The 24,229-nt window shown below is 45.6% G+C and overlaps 1 long non-coding RNA gene across 2 annotated transcripts; it reads left to right on the plus strand.

Moving 5' to 3' along the window:
- Positions 1 to 1,623: 1,623 nt before the first annotated feature.
- On the plus strand, positions 1,624 to 22,282 carry LOC121018195 (uncharacterized). Of its 2 annotated transcripts, XR_005785071.1 has the most exons (5): positions 1,624 to 1,761; positions 8,580 to 8,767; positions 15,977 to 16,069; positions 19,640 to 19,694; positions 19,803 to 22,282. It is a non-coding gene; the product is annotated as an uncharacterized LOC121018195 (long non-coding RNA). The 2 variants fall into 2 exon arrangements; XR_005785070.1 differs by having other exon boundaries at positions 1,626 to 1,761; positions 19,640 to 22,282.
- The last annotated feature ends 1,947 nt before the right edge of the window (positions 22,283 to 24,229 follow it).

Raw genomic sequence — 24,229 nt, forward strand, 5'->3', positions numbered from 1 at the left:
TTACTAGTTATTAAGCCCGGTACTAGGAACAATGAAAGCTGCTTTTTTCCCTTATTCACTAAAGGTTGTATTTACTTTTAGCAAACAGATGTCCCTTGCCAAGACAAAAAGAAAATTTTTTTAAATACGTATTTTTTTCGTAGCAATTTTACAGGCAACATTTCTTTTCTATTCTTTTTTTTTTTTTTTAAATCGTGGTATAACTGATATATAACCAGGCAAAATTTCTGATCATAATATGACTTGAAAAATAAGTCAGTAAAAAAGGTAAAAAAACAAAACAAAACCCAACAAGACTTTATTTAAGAATTAAGAAGTAGGGGCACCTGGGTGGCTCAGTCGGTTAAGCGTCTGACTTTGGGTCAGGTCATGATCTCGTGGTCCGTGAGTTTGAGCCCTGCATCGGGCTCTGTGCTGACAGCTCGGAGCCTGGAGCCTGCTTCGGATTCTGTGTGTCCCTCTCTCTCTGCCCCTCCCAGACTCATGTTCTGTCTGTCTGTCTCTCTCAAAAATAAATAAGCATTAACAATTTTTTTAATTAAAAAAAAGAATTAAGAAATATATACCTAGATAGTTTTGGGCTCAACGAGGAAATCAAAAGGGAGATGATTATTGCTAAAGAACAATAAAAACCAATGACCCAGCAAAGGCTGTCCTCAGAGGAAAATTTATGGCCTGTCATCCTCTTGCAACTGGAGCAGAAAGACTAAAAAGTAAGAGAACTAAGGTCTTGTCTTAAGGAACTAATGAAATAACAAAAACAAAAGCAGGAAATTAGGAAGAGGAGATTTATAAAAACAAAATTTAAATTTGATTCAATGAGTTTATTAAAATTTAATTTATTGATTTGTTAAAATTTACTTTTTAAAGTTCACTTATTTATTCTGAGGCAGGGGAGGGGCAGAGAGAGAGAGGGAGAGGGAGAATTCCAAGCAGGCTCCAGGCTGGTCAGTGCAGAGCCCGACTCGGGGCTCAATCTCACAAGCAGTGAGATCATGACCTGGGCCCAAACCAAGTGTCGAATGCTTAACTGACTGAGCCATTCTGGTGCCCCTGATTTGTTAAGGTTTAATTAGATGTAACATTTATTTAAACATTTAAATAAGCATAAAGCTGATTCCCTGAAATAGCTAAACCCTTAAGAAAACTGAATAAGTAAAAAAAAAAAAAAAAAAGAAAGAAAGAAAACGTAAAAGGGGGAGACTCAACCCTGTGGCAATAAATCCAAGGATTCAGAGGGAAAGGGTAACTTCCTGGCACATGACCTAAGAGGAAGAAGGAAGCTCGAAGAGACCAATCACTGTCACTCTAAAAGGTGATTAGGATGTACAATCAAAAGAGTTCCCACGACCACAGGCGTTCACGGGTCAGTCCCAGACCATTGTCTGTTCCATTTCCTTAATAACCCAGCCACACCACACGATTCTAGAGCAAATAATAGTTACGTAGTCATACTATTTGAATTCTATTTATTGGTTTGCTATTTTAAAAATCAACCCATTAGACCAAGCAAACTGAATTATAGTTGTTGTACAACATACAAATATTATGACCATCTTGACATGTTGAAATGTGGTTGGTTGACAAAAATAGAAGGAGGTGGCTGTGTAGGTGCATTTATTAAAGAGCTAGTGCATAAGTATGTATAAATTTGATAGATCAAGATATAGAGGTGTAAGTATGTTGTTTAATGATAATCATCTGGAGAACTCAAATTAAGGCTATCACGAAGATCAAAAAAGAGAAAAGGGAACAGAGAAGGTAAGTGGAAGGGGTAGTATGTGTACTAATTTCACCATATTCATCCTGAGGAGTCAACAGACACTGTCTCAGATGGATAAATCATGAAATAAAGATCTAAGTATGAGAAGTTAGTTGTGAAAACTTCAGACCAGTCATTTCTGGGAAGTGGGTCTAAAAGAGATATGGTACTTTAATTTTTTTTTTACAGTCTTATGTTCTGTTTGCATTTTTTAAAGTTTATGTGTTTATTCTTGAGAGACAGTGAGAACACAAGTGGAGGAAGGGCAGAGAGAGAATCCCAAGCAGGCTCTGGGCTGTCAGCACAGAGCCCCGCGCAGGGCTTGAACTCACAAACCACGAGGTCATGACCTGAGCCGAAATCAAGAGTCAGACGCTTAACCAACTGAGCCACCCAGGGGCCCCTGTTCTGTTTGCATTTTTAAGATCAAGTCTCATGGATAGCAACATTTATATACATGTATATAAAAACAGAGAAGAGCCAAGGCAACAGGTACTCTTTGGAGGAGGGGAAGAGAGAAAAGCCCCTGCTTGTAGCTTGTCCAAGGAAAGAATTCCATGGGAAGACAATTGATGAGCAGTTTTCAGTTGTTTGTGGTGGGGTGTGCCCTGTGAGTCACTCTTCACTGCTCCCACAAAGTCTGCATTGCTCCTGGATGGATCAGAGGTCTAGAGCTATTGAACTGGGCACCCAGGTGGCCTTGGGGTAAACACAGACAACACATGTGGACTCTGGAACTGTAAGACGAAGAGACAGCTGGCACCGTGGTTACACAAAGATGTACCCAACAGTTTCCATCTTGAGGAGTTCAGTCTATAGGAAGATCCAGATATGGAAACAGAGCTTTGCTTGGGGCTATATGTGCATGGAAACAAAGTGCTTGGTGAGTATAAAAAAGGAAACTCCTGGGGCGCCTGGGTGGCTTGGTCGGTTAAGCGTCCGACTTTGGCTCGGGTCATGACCTTACCGTCCGTGAGTTCGAGCCCCGCGTCGGGCTCTGTGCTGACGGCTCAGAGCCTGGAGCCTGTTTCAGATTCTGTGTGTGTCTCTCTCTCTCTCTCTGCTCCTCCCCTGTTCATGCTCTGTCTCTCTCTGTCTCAAAAATAAAAATAAAAACGTTAAAAAAAATTAAAAAAAAAAAAAAAAAAAAAAAAGGAAACTCCTGAAGAGTCAGGGAGGTCACTTTGGAGAAGGTGACCTCTGAGTTATATGCTCAACATGGAGGTTGAGTAGGAGCTTGCAGAGAGAGAGAGAGAGAGAGAGAGAGAGAGAGAGAGAGAGTCTTCCTGGCAGAGGAAGAGGAAATGGGGCTTGTTCTTGGAACGGGGGTTGGTTGGCATGTGGGGTGGCGAGATGGACAGGAAGTAAAGCTACAATAATAGGCTGAGGCAGATCATGAAGATGCTGTGTGTAAACAGAGAGCTCAGGCATTAGCCTGTGGGTGACGAGGCATCAGTGAAGGGCTGGCAGTGGGAAAATGGTATGATCAGATTTGCATTTCAGAAAGATCACTCTGCCTGGAGGCTGGGAGTCCAGCTGAGACTGTGACAGAGGAGACACAAGGAGAGAAGTCTGTGATGTGGGAGGTGCGAAGCTCATGCATGCCAGCAACCCATAGAATGCTGCCCAGACAGTCCAGGGTCCAGCGCAACGTCCCTGGGTGCCACAGTCCCAGCTGTGGTTTAGGAAATGTGGGCATCGGTGATTCTGGAAGTAATGGCTATCCCACAGAGTGGACACCAGACTGGAGAATCCAGGGGGGAGATTTCAGAAAACCAGGCGGGCAGAGGCATCACCTAGAACAGGGCTACCATGTACAACAAAAGCTCCCTCAGTGGTTTGCTTTGCCCCTTCCTTCTAAACCACAATCTGACCCAGAGCTGAGGCCAGATGGAGTCATGTGGCTGCCCCAGTCAGGTCTTATTTGCTTTAATATTTATCCATATTCATTTAATGGGGTGGAAATAGAGGAAACAGATTTTCAATAAAAATGCAATACAGATACTATGAAAAAAAGATCCTCCTTATTGTCAATATAAAGCATTGCTATATATTTAATAAACAATATTTTATTTTAATTTATTTGAGTTTTTTGTTTCAGTCATAACTGGATGGCATTAGGTTACTCAACAGAGATGGAAGTAATTTATGATAATATAGTTACACAAATTCCCCTTCCTGCCCCTGGGTTTTGAATAAACTATTTTTCAATTCCTCTGTCATTATTGACTAGCTGTATAATAAGCCATGTTACCTAACTGCCTGAGGCTCATCTTTGTAATCTGGAATGCGGCATTATTACCATCTTCCTCTCGGGATTGCTCCAAGGATTCACTGAGTTTACTGTGTGAAAGTTCCAGGAACATAATAACTACACAATAAATGCTGGCTGCCTTGCCTTCCCAGGAACGTGATTCGTAGGGAAAGGGTATGTATTGGCTCTACCCGGTGAGACAAGATTCCTCACCCCTGTATCCTCTGGAAAATTAGGAAAAGATAAGGAAAAGTCATTGAGAGTATTCAGGATGCACATATTGAAAATGTACTGTCTGGTTAGTTTGTTTTGACATATATATGCACCTGTGATCACTGCATCACTACAAGCCAGATAGTGACTATAGCCATCGTCCCCAGAGTTTTCTTGTACCCCTGAGGAATTGCCCCCTTCTGCCCCTCTCCACTACCCCCATCTTCTTGTTCCCAGGTAACCCCTAATATGTCTCCAACTATCCAGATTGTTTCCTTCTTACTGAGTTTTGAAAATTCTTCACATATTCTGGAAACAAGTCCTCCAGCAACTACATAATTTGTGTTTTTGTCCCCCAGTTTGTGTCTTCAGTTTGAGTTTATCTGATGTTTGCTCATGATCAAACTGGGTTATGGGACTTGGGGGGAATATCACAGAGGTAAGGTACCCTTCTCATAGCATCTTATTGGGGCACATGCTACAGAGATGACTTATCACTGGTGATGTTGACCTAGATCACTTGGTCAACGTGGTATCTGCCATGTTCCTCCACCATCAAGTTACTTTTTACCCACTTCTTTGGAAGTTGGTAAATCTAGCCCATACCCAAGGGGATGAGAATTAAGTTTCACCTCCTGGAAGGGAGAATATTTACATATATTATTTAGATTCTTCTGTAAGGAAGTTCATCTCTCTTCCCTATTTGTTCATTCACTTATTTATATCCGTATGAACTCATGGATATTTTTTTCAGTCTTTTGACATGTTCCATCCTTTTGTTCTTTTTATTTCCTTACTTTCTCTACATTATAAGATGCTCCAGGCTCATTTTGTATTTTTTTGTCCCAGCCCTAGAGTTAGCTATTTCTCAAAGGTCCTTGCTTCCTTGGATCAGAGAATGGTATTTAGAAATGAAGATCAAGGGGCGTCTGGGTGGCTCAGTCAGTTGAGTGTCTGACTTCAGTTCAGATTATGATCTCACGGTTCATGAGTTCCAGCCTGGCATCGGGCTCTGTGCTGAAAGCTCAGAGCCTGGAGCCTGCTTTGGACTCTATGTCTCCCTCTCCCTCTGCCCCTCCCTGGCTCACACTCTGTCTCTCTCTCAAAAATAAACAAACACTAAAAAAAATTTTGTTTTTAAATTAGAAATGAAGATCAGGATAATGGATGCTCTCTTTGCTGGTGGTATTATTGTTTCAAGGCGTCGGGGGGGGGTGGTTATTTCTTTGTAAGATTCTGTCAATTTCAGAGTGAGATTGAGCAATTTACAATTAGCCAGTCTATAAAAATGTTCTACTAAAAGTATAATCCATGAACCATCAGCATCAGCATCACTTGTGAATTTGTTAGAAATGCAAATCATGAGTCTTTCCCCAGACTCACCGAATCAGACTGAAGGTTGGACCCAAGACTGTGGTTTTTTTTTTTTTAACATTTATTTATTTTTGAGACAGAGAGAGACAGAGCATGAATGGGGGAGGGTCAGAGAGAGGGAGACACAGAATCTGAAACAGGCTCCAGGCTCCGAGCTGTCAGCACAGAGCCCGACGCGGGGCTCGAATTCACGGACCGCGAAATCAGGACCGGAGCCGAAGTCGGCCGCTTAACCGACTGAGCCACCCAGGTGCCCCAAGATTCTGTGTTTTAATAAGCGCTGCAGGTGATTCTTTTGCACATTACAATTTGAGAACCGCTGATATAATAAGTGGTTTGTAGAAATCTTGAGTTAACTGTTGTGTTTTGTACTTCTTCCAAAACCTCCTATAGAGGGCGCTCCAGACAATTGTCAACTGGCTGGCTTCTTGATCCAGCTACCTTCTCAATCTTTGGAGTCTTACCATTTTGATGATGCGGACACATCGCACAGGGAAAAATAGGTCACATACAGGAAGCAAAAAGAAGAACAAAAGGACCAACTGTCACTAAAATACCAGCAAACCAAACGTAGCAGCCTATAAAAAGGACAATATACCATGACCAGCCTTATCCCAGGCATGTAAGATTGTTTTAACATCTGAAAATCAATTAATTTCATACAATACCAATAGAATAAATGACAAAATATCAATAGATACAGAAAAAGCATTTTACAGATTCGGTACCTCTCCATGATAGAAACGCTTGAATTAGGAATAGAAGGGAACCTAATGAAGGATATCTATGAATAACTCACAAATAACATCGTACTTAATGGTAAAAGAATGAATGCTTTCTTTCTTTTGCTTAATGTTTATTCATTCTGAAAGAGAGAGAGAGAGAGAGAGAGAGAGAGCATGAGCAGGGGAGGGGCAGAGAGTGAGAGGGAGACAGAATCTGAAGCAGGCTCCAGGCTCTGAGCTGTCAGCACAGAGCGCAACGTGGGGCTCGAACCCACAGACCGTGAGATCATGACCTGAGATGAATTGGATGTTTAACCAACTGAGCCACCCAGCCATCCCTGGATGCTTTCTTTTTAATTTGCAGACTTATTGTGAAAGATTGAGTGATAATGTGTATAAAGTACCCACAATAGGACTAATCATATACTGTTACAATTATAGAAATATTTAGTATAGTTTCTTTTTTGTAAGATTTTAAATAATCTCTACACCAAAGTGGGACTCGAACTCCCAACCCTGAGATCAAGAGTCACACTCTCAGGACGCCTGGGTGGCTCAACTAGTTAAGCGTCCACTTCGGCTCAGGTCATGATCTCACAGTTCATGAGTTCAGGCCCTGCATCATGCTCTGTGCTGACAGCTCAGAGCCTGGAGCCTGCTTCAAATTCCGTGCCTCTCTCTCTGCCCCTTCCCCACTAGCGCTCTGTCTCTCTCTTTCAAAAATAAATAAACATTAAAAAAAAATTTTTTTTTAAAGTCGCACTCTCCACCAACTGAGCCAGCCAGGCACCCCTAGTGTAGTGTCTGAATATAGTTTCAACTTACTATAGTTTCTGACACTTATTAAGGGCATGATTAATATTAGCTGTTATTATTAATGTTATTTCAAAGGAGTCTTATTACCATGAGGCGAGAGAGGTGGCATACAGAGGTTTCTATGTGTGAAAGGAATCCTTGAGGGACGTGGCAGGTGCTAGGAGTGTTAAAATTCCATTTGGAATGTTGATAAAAAGGTAATGCTGCTCATGGGCCAGATGAGCATCCCCCTACTATCGGGGGATACTCTGTGGCCAGTTTGTCTAGAGTTCTGCCTGCTGGCTCCCCTGAGCTGGGGTGGGTTTGAGAGGGGGCACAGCGACAGCAGGAGTCATGTAACCAGGAGAAACAGCCTTCAGGGAGCAAGGCATTAGCCATCCCCCTCACCTAGCTATATCTGATCCCCGCTAGCCCATCCCAGCCCTGAGTTTCAAAGCTTGTTTTCCCAACACAGCCGGCAGCAGCTGCCTTCATGTTTCCGGGGCCTCCTCTCCAGTGATACTCCCTTCCACACGACTACTCTCAGCTGGGAGGCACCGAGAGTCACCATCTGTGAGACAGGACTATTGGACAGGCTTTTTAACAGTTCAGAGGCCAGGTTTTGTTTTGTTTTGTTAATTGCATGCCAGGCTGTCACCTAGAGCTTAGTGAAGGGTATGAACCTAACCATAAATTATGCAGCATTCAAAGGCAATTTTGATAGTCTTATCAGGAGCCTCTTTATGCTCAGGTGAGCATGCGGTATTTTGCAAAGGTAAGCATTCCGAGGGAGCAGTTAATTATTTGAAACTGGGGTGCTTGGGTGACTGCAAACAGCAACTGATAGATCTCCCAGGTGGTTGAGCACAGGACACGAGCTGACAATTGCTAGTGGGGGGCTTGCTTGGGGACTGTTTGTAACATAAGAGTGACCCACTGGACATTTCACAACTCCGATGTGGCTTGCTGTGGCAGCGATGTGGTTCAAAGGGAAGCCTAGGGATTCCTGTGACTCTGATGGGAGGGAGGGGTGCCCCTGGACAGCACTGCTATTGTGGGGTTAGGGTGGTCGCATGAGGACAGCATTGAGCCACAACCATTGAGGGAATGGAACCACATTGAAATGCCTCTGGGGTGTGAGAGAAGGGACATTTAATCTCAGGTCCACCTCCTTTTATGGTTTTCTCCACTCCTTATAGCTGGATCTGCCCATGGCTCTACCTACAGAGTCGAGCCTGCCCCAAGTCCTGAGCCAATCTCAACAGGCAAAGGCAGGGCCCTTTGGCCCTTCATCTTTTTATCCTCTCATTTATCACAAACATGGTGACAGGCATTGTTCAAGGCACAAGGGATGCAAGAAGATAGACTAGCAGGCAAGTCCCTCTCGGGAAGTAGTCACCGCCTAGGGCTGGAAATGGACACATAAATAACCCTAATCTTCAATTTGTTCTTCTAGGTCCTGCCCTGCCCTGCCCTAGAGTTAGTCTCTGCCTGACTCTGGCTTGCTCAACAAATCCTGCCCTGTGCACCCTCCACTCCAGCCCTATGCGACCAGAAAGTGAAGCGCCTCGTGCCTGGCTTCCGAGTTATGGGACCGTCTCACACACAGCAAAGTGGAGGAGGAAGGGCAGAAGGATGATGGAGGTAGGACCTACTGGGAAGGCAAGGTTGACCAGAGCAGATGGGGGGCAGGAATAGAACATTTGACAGGACAAGGAGGAAGGGGACAATGCAGCAGGTATACCCACATCTTCCTCTCTATTCTCTAAAGCTTGACATGTTAGCTTTGTCATAAAAAGCTATGGTTTGTATGGTTCCCAATATTTTATAATGGTCAGGATGAGTGATTTGAAGTCACCCCAACCTGAATTCAAGCCTGTACTTTTCTTAGACTCTGATAGAAAGAAGCTCTTGCCCAGGCCTCACACCTTTGGACCTCCATGCATCAACACACACACACACACACACACACACACACACACACACTTTAGAGTGACTTTCCTAAAATGTTTTAAATGCCTTTCTAGTGTTTGGGAACCAGGCAGAGCCAGCAGTGCTGTCCAGGTGGGGCGCCCTGATTCCAGACGGGATCTGAGTGGGCTTTGTCCTTATTTCTTCCCTTGGGGAATATCTCTGACCCTCTACCCCATCCATGAGGTCAACCAGATGTCCCTTTTCCTGGAAAGCGGCTTGGCAATCCAATTACTTCTGCTGGCTGGCATGGTATTTCTTTCACATGAGATTGAGCTGCCTGAACAGTACTAACATGCTGATTATGATGTCTCACTCCTGTACCACAAAAAATGACTTCGTAGCTCTGGGCCACTGCTGGGCCACTGCTGACCCTTGGGCTTGAGCTGTGTGTGTGCCTGTGCTCAGACTCACCTGTCCATGTTCTGACCACAGCGCTGGCTCCAGGCTATAGATCCATGGGTGGTGGCATGGTAGAGCAGGCTTCCTTTATCCCGTGCACACCTTCTCAGGCTTCACGCTATGTGCAATAGCAGACATATGTTTCCCTGGGTTGAACTTGAACTGTGTTGGACCATGCAGATATTCCTGTGCAGAAGGGACTCTTTTTCTTGCTAATCCAGGTCACCCATCTATCTTAAGAAAAACTATCTTGGCTCTATGATTTCTCTCCTGTTCTGGTCCATACATTGGTTCCAAGAGAGAGAGAGAGAGAAAGAGAGAGAGAGAGGGAAATATTAGAATGATGTTAAGGAGTTAAGGTTGGCAAAGAGACGATAGATTCTGTAAGAAAACAGTTAAGGAAGCAAATTTGTTTTCTTTGGAGAAGAGAAGGCAAAGGGTGGTTTATTTCTTGCTTTCAAGTATAGGAAATGATTTTATGCAGAGGATATAGACAGATTATTCTTTATATATGAAAAGACTAATAAGAGGAACTGAAATTAGATTAGAGCCAGAGAGATTTCATAATGATAAAGGGTATCCCCAGAAAGCCTCCCCTCCCCTCCATCCCCCAGGACATTTGGAGGAGTTAGACATTTACTCACTCAACCTGTGTTCTTTTGAGAATAGTCAGGAGTTTGAGGGGTGTTGGGGTAGGGGAAAGTGGATGCAGTTGTGGTCCCAGCTGTTTTTATCCGGATGCTCAGCTTCAGTAGAAATGTAATATTTAAGGGTGCCTGGGTGGCTCAGTCGGTTAAGCGTCCGACTTTGGCTCAGGTCACGGTCTCGCAGTCCGTGAGTTCGAGCCCCACATCTGGCTCTGGGCTGATGGCTCAGAGCCTGGAGCCTGCTTCCGATTCTGTGTCTCCCTCTCTCTCTGCCCCTCCCCCATTCATGCTCTATCTCTCTCTGTCTCAAAAATAAATAAACGTTAAAAAAAATTAAAAAAAAAAAAAAAAAAGAAATGTAATATTTAGCCGGAGCTCTGAAGAGGTAAACGTTTTACATCTAGGAACAAACAGAATTAGGATTTTCAGGGAACAGCGCTTCTGGACTTAGATCCCCTTCCTTGACTGTAAAAAGGGATCACAAACTTACTTTTTGCTCTTTCATGTCTAAGAAAAGTTGAGGTTTATATGCAAAAATAAGTTCCTTGCAAGATTCATAGTCCATTGCCCCCAGCCCATATCTGCTGAATCATGTTCTGGGCACACAAAATATTCCCACAATTTCCTAAGCATGCCCTTGGCATCTTCTTTGCCTAAAATGAGTTTTCCTACCCTGCTCCTTCTCCATTCTGGCCAGTTTCTACTCATTTTTAAAGGCCCAACTTAAATGGTATTGCCTGTGTGAAATGTCCCTGATTTCCTCAGGCTGAGTCAAAGGCGGGTCTTATTTCTGTGTTACTGAGCTTCTTTGTCCACACTGTTGTCTTCCCTCTGGACTGAGCTCATCGTGGATAGGAGTTGCATTTTTGTCTACCAGTTGGCCAATTAGCAAATGATTGGTGGGCACCTACTGTGTCCCAGGCACCATGCCAGACACTGTAGATATACCCATGAAAAAAATAGATGGAATTACTCCACTCTAGGAGCTTACCATCGAGGTGGGACACTAATAGAAAAAGAGGCAATTACAATGCAATTTAAGTAAAAGCCTGTGGATGAAGAGGGTGGGGAAATGGGTTCTAGACAGAGGGAACAGCATATGTAAGTGTTGGTGGCCAGATAGAACCTGGTGCATTTAAGGAAGAGAAAAAAGCTTGGGACTGCTGGAGGACTCTACTGGAAAGAGACTGGCAAGAGATGGGGACAGGGAGGGAACCAGGGGTCACATTACCCATTACCTCTTTAGCCCTGTAGGGGAAGAAAACTCCATTGTAATAGCAAGGGGGAACATCTTCTAAGGAGGGAAGAGGCATCTCCTCTTTGCACATTGAAATATGACTCCAGCTGGAATTTGAGGAAGAGCTAGGCAGGAGGTGGTATTGGAGGCAGGGGCAGCAGTTAGGAAGGATTTGGTTGAAATAATGGCAGCCTGCTCCAAGGTGAGGACAGCAGGAACGAAGACAAGTGGGCTGGTGGCAAGGTGTCCTGCAGGTGTAATGGGCAATGTTTAGTGGTTTATTGTTGGTTACAGGTGGAGAGTGGAAGTGTTGATGGGGGGAGGACACGATGGAAGCTTCCAGTCTTTTCTTTCTTTCTTTCTTTCTTTCTTTCTTTCTTTCTTTCCTTCTTTCTTTCTTCTTTCTTTCTTTCTTTCTTTCTTTCTTTCTTTCCTTCCTTCCTTCCTTCCTTCCTTCCTTCCTTCCTTCCTTCCTTCCTTCCTTCCTTTCTTTCTTCCAAGAGAGAAGAGAGAAAGAGAGAATGAGAGAGAGAGAGAGCTGGGGAGAGGGGCAAAGGGAGAGAGAGAAAGAATCTCAAGCAGGCTCAATGCTCAGCATGGAGCCTCACCCTGGGATCATGACCTGAGCTGAAATCAAGAGTTGGATGCTCAACCAACCATGCCACCTAGGCGTCCCTCCTAGGCTCCTTTCTTGGACAATGTTTAATGGAGGTAGTGTTTGTTTCCTAGGGCTACTGTCATAAAGTACCACAAATGGGATGGCTTAGAACAACAGACATTTATTGTCTCACAATTCTGGAGGTTGGAAGTCTGAAATCAAAGCGTTGGCTGTGCCATGTACCTTCTGAAGGCTCTGTGGAAGGATCTGTTTCAGTCCTCTTTCCTGGCTTCTGGTAGCCGTTGGTGTTCCTTGGCTTATAGATGGTTGTCTGTTCCCTAGGTCTGTTCTCATGGTGTCTTCCTGTGTGTGTATCCAAATTTCCCCTTTTTATAAGGACACCAGTCATATTGGAATAGACCCACTCTACTTCAGTACGACCTCATCTTAATTAGTTACATCTCTAACAACCCTATTTCTAAATAAGGTCACATTATGAGGTACTGGAGATTAGGGCTTCAATATTTGAATTTCAGGGGGGCACATTTCAACCCCATGGAGGGGTGGTATCATCCACTAATGCAAAGAGTTCATGTGGTAAAACCGGTTTGGTGGTAGAGAGATGAAGCCTTGAGCGTGGGGCCCTGTGGAAAACCACAAGGAAGTGTCTAGAAAACTACTTGATATATTGGGTTGGTGCTTAGGAGAGGAGGGGTATGGGCTGGGCTGGGAGGGTAGATCTGAGTCTTCAGCATATAGGGTGGGTAAGATGGTGAACCTTTGGGGAAGGTCAGACCATGTGGGAAACATGACCAGCTCATCTTTGCATCCCCAGCACCTAGCTGAGGCCCTCTTTTGCTCTAAATGTTGAATGAAGATGTACGTGATGAAATAAAAATGTTTCTTCAAGTCTCCATTCGTTGGAGATCAGAAGGCTTTCCCTGGGTGATGGCTGGACCCGCTCTGGCTCTGTGACAGGAAGGGAGTGTACTTTGTAGGGATGAGAAACAAACATTCTTAGGTTTCACCTTACATTCTCCTCTAGCCTAATTTAGTAAATGTGTCACAAGCATCCCACCCAGCATTCCCCAGGGAAAGCCAGGAGGTCTGGGTGAGGGATCCTAGGGTTGTGGCCATCTCCTGACTTGTAGGAAGGGAGCAAAGGAAAGGTGTATGAGCCTTGCTATGGTTTGCAGCAACATTTACTTCCTTTTCACTTGAAAATCTTCACCTTTGCCATCAGCCCAGCTCTTAATAAACCAAATTGTACTAGAGTTTCCAAATAAAGCCTTTTCTACACCATCTCCTTTCCCCCCAAATTGTAAGACTGATGGTAATGTGATCTTGGGGGACTCTGGGACTGAGTGGCTCTCCCACCTGGCTTTGCTGGAGCTGGAGGTGGAGGGGGGCTGTGGGGCACTGTCACTGTCTGCTGGGCGGTTGGTTGATCCAGCCTTCTTTGTGCCCGTTGCCTGGTGACACGCAGAGGCCCCTATCTCAGAACCACACTCTGGCCTGCTATTGGTCTGGTGGTGGCATTTGTTGACAATAGACACTTCCCTGGCCCTGGACTCTGAAAGAGACCTTGGGAGCTTGAGTTTCAGGCCACAGTACTCGTCGAAATGTAGTTCCTTAACCCGTTGTGTGCCCTGCTGGGAAGGTTGAGCTGCAGCCGTGAGGCCAGGGCCAGTGTGCCTGCCGAGTGCCTAGTTCTGGTCGCTGCTTCAGGGTGTGCAGCTGGGCTGGGATTTCTTTGCTGCTCTGCTTCTGTGGCAGGACAGGGTTTTCCTCCCTTCTCACCTCTGCCTGGGTTTTCCTGTACGACAGTTTAAACAAACAGATTTTGTTGGCCTAAAAACATCGGAGCTGAGTTAGGAAGGGCAGTCACCAGTAGCCAGGGAAAGGTTTGTGTTGATGTCGTATGCTGTAGAGTTTGGAAGACTTAAGCCTCTTGCTGGGGTGCCCAGGCACCTGTGGATGAGACCTATACCTTCTGGGGATAGAGGTGGGGCCAGGCAGGGAAAGAGAGGTGAGAAGACTAAGGTGACTATGGAGGAGGTGAAAGGGCGGGAAGCTAGACAGAAAAGGGATTCTGGAAAGCCTCCAAGGTGGACCCTGTTGGATCAATGAGTGAATCCGTGGCCAAAAGAGGTGGTGCCATTTATGGAGGTCAGTTCTCCAGTTGGGTGAGCATCTGGGTGGTGCTGGACCATTCAGGCACTCCCTGGGGGTCTCCCTATCTTTTGCCCCAGGCACCCTTCAGAGAATGGGTCATCTGAGAGGGAGGCTGGAGACAAGCCAGGTCAGAGCAGCTGTGGTGAGGACCAGAGATTTCCCACTTAAGGGAAGGAGAGTTCTGGCTGTTTCCTCAAAGGGCACAGCTCTGATCTTTTAAACCCAGTCCCACTGGGAGGAATGTAGAGACCGAGCCTGCTGGCAGAACCCCCTCTCCCACTCCCCACACCTGCATGCCTCTCTGTTGTCCCACCTGTAACAAAACCATTCACCTTTAGGTGGGAAAGCAGAGGACCTTGCAAAGGCCAAGCAAGGCTGTGTGTCAGGCATGAGGGAACACGGGGAAACAGGAGGAAGGAGAAGTCTGTTCTCCCTTCTGTTCATCCGTGTAGCCAACTGCCCAAGTCCGACCTACACTCCAAGAGGAGGCCCCAAGAGGATCTCATAACAGAACAGGAAGTCCTAGGGGTTCCAAGTGGTGTCTTCCAGATTAACCGATCTATGTCTAGCCAGCACTCCAGAGCAAGTAAGGTTTGGAGCTGGGCCACAAGTGCCAGGACCCCATGGCTATAGAGATATGTGTCCCAGTGACCTCTGGTCACAGGGATTCCTTCTAGGGCCTGCTGGAGCCCAGGTCCTGGTTGTCTCTGCTGAAGGGCACTGTTGGGATGGTTGCAGTGAAAGGACTCCTCACCACCACCAGGGCTGTGGATCATGTTTATGCAGCTTCTGTCATTTCCTTAGGTCATCTTTCTGCCAGCAAGTTATTCCCCTGGGTCTGTAGAGAGCCTCTCCCTTCTCTGTGCATCCGAGAACCAGGGGAAAGGAGCTGTTTATGCCCAATGCAGGTGTGATGTGCCTGCTGAGAACACAGTGGTACTTTTCCACCATTAGTGTTTCCTCACCCGTTTGGACTAAGAACCAGCAGGAAATATCTCCTGAATGGCGTACATCTAGGTTTTAGTTCTGGTTTTTGTTTTTAGTTTTCAGAAAGAGCTGACTGGCTCTAATTTAAGCATAATCACCAGCAAACATTTTTGGGGTATTTGCTTTGTTTTTGCTTATAGGCGTTATTGAGAACAGAAGTGTTGGGAAAATAAATATGGCAAGATCCACTCCAATATTGAGAGTGGAAGGCAGGTGGACTTCACACAGCATGAGCCAGTGACCTTGAAATCAATTCTGAGCAAGTTTCTAAAACAAAATTCTTGAGAGGGTGTTATTGGTTTGCTAGGGCTGTTTTAACAAAGTAGTGGGAATTGGATGGCTTCGAGGACTGAAATTTATGGTCTCCTAGTTCTGGAGGCTAGAAGTCTGAGGGCAGGGGTTTGGCAGAGCAGTTGCCTTCTAGGGGTTCTGAGGGAGAATCTGTTCCATGCCTTTCTTCAGCTTCTGATGGTTTGCTGGCCGTCTTCACCTTTCCTTGAGAAGTATCACCCCTGTCTCTGCCTTTATCTTCACATGGTGTTCTCCGTGTGTGTGTTTGTGTGTGTGTGTGTGTGTGTGTCTCCAAAGTTCCCCTCTTTATGAGGACTCCAGTTGTACTGGATTAGGGTCCACCCTCCTCTCCTCTACTCACCTTAACTAATGATATCCACAATGATTTCCAAATAAGGTCGCATTCTAAGGCACTGAATTTAGGACTCCAACATGCGAATTTGGGGGCAACACAACCATAACGGAGAGATTTTGAGCATTTGGTACAGCAGTCATCTCTAGCAACATCGGTGCATGTCAGTCTACCTGGATGGCCTCCTCCACAGGGTTAAAGACGAGTAAACCAGATTTACCTGGGGCCAGAACCCAATCGCCCTATGGCCACACCAAGAAGGATGACCGTCTCCTGCATCATTAAGGTCTGACTTCTCCTTTGTTCTGGGGTCTCTCAAATTCTTAAATGAAACCATGTGGCAAGGAAATTAACCCCCGACATGGCTTCGACATCTGGCCTGGTGGGCAAGGAGCTACCACAGTTACTAGTACGGCTGTCATTATATACCCGGGGAGGGAGTTCTCAGAATCATTTATAATGAAATCTCTGAAGCTTGGAAAATAATCTCCTATCACTTCCCTTGTCATCATACTACTTCCTTTTAATTTTAAAACCTCATTTGCACCTCTTCCCACAGAGTCTGTCTGAATGAAAGCAAATCTCTGTTTTCGCCAGGAATAACAGTGCAAGGGGAGTGTGGGTGGCAGGGCCCTAACGCCCAAGCTTGGGCCTCCATTTCCCGCCATTGTTCCCTGAGTCAGGTTCCCAAACACTCATTTGGGCTGTCCTGGGGGGAGTTTTTCCAGATAAAAATGGCCTGGTTGGCTGCCAGTGATTCAGGCAGGTTCACAGCCCCAAACCTGTTTTATCTCCCATGCTTATCACTTATCATCAGCTGCCAGGAGACAGACAATGGGAGCAAAGAGACATTTTGGCTGAGCCAGGTCTTAGGTAGCCCCAAGGGTTTTAGAGGCCTCCAAACAACCAGACTCAGGCAGTCTGACCAGGTCCCTCTGGGTTCCCCTGCTGGAAGCCCTCTCCTGTTAAAGCAGCATGGATTCAGTGAGGTCCCATGGCAATATAGCATTTCCTTGGAGCCCATGATGGCAGAAATGGATCTCTCTGTGTATTGATTCCTCCCCTCCTCAGACCTGCTGTTTCAGGAAGCCTAGGACATCAGTGAGAGTTCAAGGGCCCAGGGACAGAAGGAGTTCAAAAGGACCTTTCATAAAGTGTGCAGGTTTTGTTTGTTGGTTTGGTTTTACCCTTGAAAGCTTCACGCCACTTAAAAAATAACCTGGGTGGTAAAATTAGTGAAATCTGAATTTCAAACTCACAACTCTGGATTGAGCTGTCAATCCCCCGTTTTTGATATTGTACTACAGCTATGCAAGTGCACATTTTGTGCAACTTTCTTGTGAGTCTGTAATTATTTTAAAGTAAAAAAAAGTTCCTTAAAAAGCAATCCTTATGGTTCCCCCAAACCCAGTCACTACGCCCTGCGTTTGGAGAGCCACAGAGCTTACTTACCAGCTGAGAGCACAGGATGTAGGCCAGACAGACTTCCATTCAAATGCAGCCTTCACGCCTACAAGCTGTGTGATGTGGGGCAAGTTACTTAATCCTTCTGAGCTTGGTTTCCTTATCTACAAGATAAATCTGAGTGCTTCCCTGATGGCATGAGGGTGGGGACTAAATGAGGTAACACATGGAAAGCACCTAACAGGGTAAGTGGTAAAACACTTAATAAATGTCCCTTTAAAACAGTAATCCAGGGGCACCTGGGTGGCTCAGTTGGTTAAGCGTCCGACTTCGGCTTAGGTCATGATCTCTCGGTTTGTGACTTCAAGCCCCGTGTCGGGCTTTGTCCTGACAGCTTAGAGACTGGAGCTGGTTTCAGATTCTGTGTCTCCCTCTGTCTCTGCCCTTCCCCCACTCGTTTTCTCTCTCTCTCTCTCTCTCTCTCTCTCTCTCTCTCTCAAAAATAAAGATTAAAAAAATAATTAAACATTAATCCATTGGATAGAGGAGCCACGCATGTGTTTTCAGCAAGCTCAGAAAGTCCTGTGTGTAGCTGGATGAATTTTTCTAGAGGCCTCAACGGTGAGTCACGAGGGTTCACACCTGGACATGATTCGAACACGAGTCAAATGCCTGTGGAAGAATTGTTTGAATTCTGTCCTAATTTTTTTTCCTATAAATTGTCCAGAGTCCCAAGTTTTCTAATGTGGAACTAGATGAAACAGTTAACATCATAAAATAAGCAACATTCCATTTCCACTGCAAATAGGGTTTGGCCCAAACCTACCAACCAGATGCCTGGGGCTGGGGTGGGGCAGGGAGCGGCAGGGGTTGAACCCTTTTAGGCCCTAACTCCTTCCTGAAAGCTCACGAAGGGACACAGGTGTTTGTGAACAATCCCTCCAGAAAGAGAAGGACCATCTGGTCCAGGAGACGTCTGTTGGCCACCCATCAGCACCTCCTGGAGATTTAAGCCAGCTCTCTGCACACCCTTTCCAGTCTACCTCCTGTCCCAAGCCCTATATTTCAGACATCCTGGTTATCTGCCATTTCTCACAACCCACTGGGGTTTCTCCTACCAGGCTGTCTATCCACATGGAAAGCTCCTCCACCGGCTCCTTTATTCTTACTCACCCTGGATGGTTCCATCCCACCCATTTTTCAAAACTTCCACCAAATCCTTACCTTCCTGGAAGCCTTCTCTGCACCACCATTCAGAGGTCCTCCTGCCTCCACTGCACAATCCCAACCCCTGGCTTGCCTGCTTCTCACAGCCTTTACCACATTCATTCAACAAAAACCTACCATGTTCTGTGCACCAAGCCCTCTGTGCTGGGCTCCAGAGACAAGGCGATGGGTAACACGGGAGAAGCGTGCACATAGGTGGGGCTGAGGGGATGGATGTCAAACACACAAATGAGTATATTTGTAAATTGTGTTAAGTGCTATAAGGGAATAAGAGGGTTATGGAAGAACTGTGATGTGTGCTTGAAGGAGAAAGGCCCTGCTGAGGAATGAACATTTAAAATGAGCAGATGAAATTGTCAGTGACCCAAGTGAGTAGGACGGGTAGGAGCCTTCCATGAAAAACAGTAGATTTGAAGCCCTCATGGCTGGAGAAGGATGGGGTATTTGCAAAACTGAAGGGAGGTCGGCGAGGAAGCAGAGGGAGGGAGGGGTACAGTAGGACGTCCAGTCATGAAGGACTGTCAGGTCACGTGTGGTAAGCATTTTGAGAAATTACCCAAGTGTAATGGAAGCCTTTAAAGGCTTTTACACAAATACATAATGTGGTCTGATATGTAATTCTAAATATTCCTCTGGCCCCAGTCTAAAAACAGAAGCAAGAAGGCAAGAATGGCCAACAAGAGGAGTTGTACCCTCTCCATGTGAATGATGGTGTTGAATATAGGGATTGTGAGCAGAGGAGAGGGCCTAGATAGACTTTGGAGGTCTGGCACTTTATTGGATGTGGAGACTGAGGGAGAAGGAGGTGTTGCAGGTCCCAGATGAAGAGTTTGGGCATCTGGGTGGATAATGGTGCCACCCAATGAGAAGCGCCATGCTGGAAGAAGAGCAGGTTTAGGTGGAATGTCTGAGGTTCAATTTTAGACATGAAATTGCCGGTGGAGATGTCAAGGAGGCAGTTGGATCCATTGATCTTGACTTCAGAAGAGAGGTCAGGGCTGGAGACATACATTTGGAAAGCCATCAACATATAGATCTAAGTCATGTGAGCAAATGAGATGGCCTTGGACCAAGATGTAGAACGGAACGAGACAGGAAGAGGAGAGGAGGAAAAGGAAGGAAGAACAGGATCAAGCTTCAGAGAACCTAATGCTCTACTTTGTATTAGAATAATCTCTGCCCCTTTGATCTTAGTCAAATTTGTATCCTGGCTTTGCTCTTTCAGGGGGTAAGCTGTGAATCTGGAATAACAGCCCTTGGCCGGGCTCTGAGATAACACTGTAAGTATAATACAAATTCATTCAACGAACTCATTGAACATCTGTGTGCCAGGCACTGCGGTAGAAAATGGGAGTAAACCATGAGTAAGACATAGTCTCTGCCCTCAGAGGTCCCGCAGAGCAGTGAGGGGAACAGACAAGAAAAGACACCGACACCTTGACACCTATGCCTATAACAATGAGTGCTCCCTCAGTACCAGGTACGTGCCTGAAGGTGTCCACTTAGTATTTCACATAGTACTGAAATTGACCTGGGGAGGCGGGTAATATTATTCTCATTTAATAGATAAAAGAGGTGAGGCTAAGAGAATTTTACTTGCCCAAGATCACACAACTCGGCTGGTGGCAGAATAAAGATGTGGACTTGGCCTTGCCTGGCTCCAGCTGTGATCTGGCTATCCCCCTCATGGTTTGTTAGAAACATGTCTTGGTTCTTCTTCCCTGCCTTGCCCCTGCTGCGGAAACTCTTGGTCTGCCCGCTGTACAACGTGGTTCCCCAGGATGCAATCTACCTCCTTCGAACAGGGAGAGCAGAGGCTTTGGCTTGTCACAAGAGCTAGATGTGCTTTAGCGTTTTCAGGGCCCCTGCCCTCAAGGAGCCTACAGTCTAGGAGAAGAGAGGTGATGCATACAAATATTCAGGTTATAAGAATGACGAATCTATGAGCTGTTTTATATTTTTAAGACAGTCTCAGCCTGACAACAGACAGTTGTCTCCCCTGACAACACTTTTGCAGTCTCCATAATGGATTCCCTACATTGCATTATATTTATATTCTACACTTGTAGTTGTGAAGCCCTTCAAAGCTCTGACTTTGAGATGATCTCACATCTTGTATATTTCTCAAATCTAGCATCCTTATTCCTGGGGCAGATATCACTGCCCTCTTATTTCTTGTCTAGGTTCTCACCACAGCCTTTTTACAGCTCCCTCCCTCAAATCTCTCCGTTCTTCACATTGTAGTCAGAGTGATCTTGAACTGCCAATTTTGGGTGGATCCCTTGCTTAAAACCCTCGATGGCACACCACAACCCCCAGGATGAATCCAAGCTTCTAAGCCTGGTATTCCAGACTCTCCCATTATGTCTGGCACATTCCGTGCTTTAGCAACATTCTACGCCCCGGCAAGAGGGGGCTGCTTACAATCTCCTTCTACGCACTCTGCTGTTCCCCAGCTCTGGGCCCATGTCCTTCTGTCCTTCTTAAAAACATGCTTTCTCCCAACCTTCACCTGAACAACTTCTACTCATTCATCAAGACTGAACCGGGACAGAGATGACATAGGAAACCTTCTTGGACCCGCATCCGCCATATCGTATGACAACTGTCTCCTCATGTGCCGGTTTTCACCACTAGACTGACTTTCATGAAGACAACTGAGGGTGTCTTCTTCATCTTTGTACCTCCAGCACCTACCACGGTTTCAGGAACATAATAGTCATTCAGTGAGTACTTGTTTAAATAAAATGAATGAGTGAATGATTATAAAGTTCTACGACGCATTAAGTGCCAAATGAGTAGTACAGAAAATGAGCATAAGAGAAAGGAGGAAATGGTCACTTCCAGTTGGGAGAGTCCCAGAAAGCTTCACAGATAAGAAGAATTTCTGCTGGACCTTGCAGGATGAGATAACACGTGTGTAGGTGCTGGCCCAATGCCGACCTGCCGTTGGCGTTGAATAAGGGTGAAATGAATCTGATTTGGCTAGGTCGAAAGAGGTGGGGAAGACATCCCATGGGGGCAGGTGGTGGGGGCAAAGGTTTCTAGTTGCAAAACACAAGGCAAGTTTAGGGAACAATCAAGAGACCGGTTTGACTGGAGCAAAAAATTTGCAGCTGGGAAGACCAGTAGGTTTGAAACATAGGTGGGGACAAGCAATGGGCAATGCAGAGATGTCTCATACTTTTGTCCGGAGTGGTCCACATACAAGAGCCATAACGCTTGCCTACACCTGTCCTTCCCATCAAGAAGGTATAAATTTGAACTTGACGAAGCCGGTCTTTGAACAATGCAAGCAAAACATTCAAACATTCAGGGCTGTGATAAGGGCAGAGTGGGTGAGGTTCAGGATTAGGTAATTATTTGGTGTCTCTGTAGCGTGACCTATGGGCCAAAATAACTGACTGGTTTTTATTTTTCTTTGCCTCTCTAGTTTTGCCTGAATCAGAGAGCAGCCAAAGGCACTTGGGAAAAAAAGTTATTTTAAGCAGGAAATGCGGTAGGGAGGAGAATGGGAAATCCTAAAATCACACCAGGAGAGGAAGCCGTCAATGCTGGTTAGGCTGAGAAGAAGGGACCTCCTTGCTTGCCCGACTTGGCTCCTGGCCTGCTCTTGGGCACAACCTACCTGTGAGGTGCTTGGCATCGCGGGATAGTGACATATGGGCATGTGCCGTGGCGGCCACCACTGGCTGTTTGGAGCCAACACCAATAGTATGCCATGTTTGGAGAAGGAAAGCAGAGAATGTATTTGGGAAACACACAGGAGAGCTCTGTCCCCTCACCAACCCCACCTGCATCCTGTGTGTGAGTCAAAGGGGACAGTGAAAAAGAGATTGGAAAGGGAGTTCCAAGCCAGCAGCTAGCCCACATCTGTTTACTGTCTGCGTGGTCTTCACAAGCCACTGGAAGTCTCTAAGACATGGTCTTCTTTCCCTTCTACTGGTTTTTTTTTTTTTTTTTAACGTTTCTTTTTGTGTTTTTAAGTTTATTTATTTTGAGAGCGATGGAGAGGGTGAGTGGGGGAGGGGCAGAGAGAGAAGGGGAGAGAGAGAATCCTAAGCAGGCTCTGCACTGACAGCTGTCGGGGCTCGAACCCACAAAGCTGAACTGAAACCAAGAGACAGACACTTAACCGACTGAGCCACCCAAGCGGCCCTCCCTTCTTCTATTGTTCTAATGAGGGAGATCTAAAGGATTTTTTCCAGATCTCAAGTTCTGTGACTCTCCCACGGTTTGGCTCTAAAGACCAGAATCAATAGGATGTGTATAGAGAGAGAAACAGATCTATTATAAGGTATTGGCAATTACAGAGGCTGGCAAGTCCAATATCCGCAGGGTGGGTTGGCAGGCTGAGGATCCTAGGGAGTTGATGTTGCAATTCTAGTCTGAAAGCTGTCCCCTGTAGAACCAGGAAGAGATGATGTTGCAGATGAAGTCTGAAGCAGGCTGCTGGAGTCTTCTCTCTTGCTTGGGGGAGGCTGATCTTTTTGTTGTACTGTGGCCTTCAACTAGTTAAACGAGGTCCAACCCCATTAGGGAGAGAAATTTGCTTTTCTCAACGTCCACCTATTTAAGTATTGATCTCATTTAGAAACACTCTCATCGAAACAGCCAGAATAAAATTTGACCAAATATCTGGGCATCCATGGCCCAGCCAAGGTGGCACGTAAATCAAGAATTACCAGGTTATCCAGCCTTAGATTCCTATGCCAGATCTCACTCATCCTTTGGATGAGAAGAACAAAGGCAAAAGAAATGTAGAGAAAATTACATTTCCTTACACTTTGCAGCCCTTTGACAAAGATTTGACACACGCAGAGTATGACATTCCCCAAGGAACTCAACTGTCTTAATGTTCATGCTTTGCTAGAGGCAAAAAGCAACCTTAGCTTGACAATAGCCGACCTCCAGGATCCTGAAAGTCTTCTTTAGCTTATGACCTTCCTTTTGGAAACTTCCTTTATCTCCAGCCACTGCCCTCACCACCCCCCCCCCCCCCCGCCAACATAAAAGTATATAACTAATCCTTCTTCATAATCCCTGTGCAACTCTTCCCACAGGCCCTGTCCCGGGGTTCACTAAAAACACCTGTCTGCACCAAAAACATGTCAAGAATTCTTTCTTGACCCTTCCCCCAGCCCACGTCACTTCACCGTGACCCAACCACAAAAACATATCGTCCAGACCTGCCCTGTATTTTCCATCTCTATTCCTTTGCTCACGGGGTGTCTCTCACCCCAAATATCCGTCCCCATCTCTCAGTTCCAGTTATTGAGATCCTACATTTCCTTCACCAGTAACTCATTTACTACGGCCCCTTGGGAGCACATGCTAGTAGGAAACCTCAGATAGTTCCACAACTTCTGTATACCTCAGTTTCCTCTTCTGTAAAACAGGGGTGATTCTGAATGTAAAGTTTGCGTGAGCTGATACACAGCAGATAGCACAGCACCTCACTGTGCTGAGTGTTGACTTTCTGTTATTCTCCACCTGTCCCTCATTTCCCGCTAGAGATGGGTAGAGTGTGGCTGGGAATTTAGCAGTTGTCTTAAATGTGAAATGCTTTGAAAACAGACATCTATGCAGCGACGTTACTGTTATTCCTCCCTTTTGTTTGTAACTCAGCGGTCTTGAACTTCCAACGCTATTAAGAATTACTACTCAGGGTTGTAAACACACAACAATGTCTGCTCTATTCACAGGAATTGAAGGATAATTGCGACCATATGTGATTTTTGTTTTATGCATGGACTCTATGTAGAATTTAAATGGTGACGCTGTTTTTGTGGCTTTGGTTTTAACTCCTAAATCC

This window comes from Herpailurus yagouaroundi, unplaced genomic scaffold (genome assembly GCF_014898765.1).
Source record: "Herpailurus yagouaroundi ecotype Mexico unplaced genomic scaffold, PumYag 218, whole genome shotgun sequence".
Lineage (NCBI taxonomy): Eukaryota > Metazoa > Chordata > Mammalia > Carnivora > Felidae > Herpailurus > Herpailurus yagouaroundi.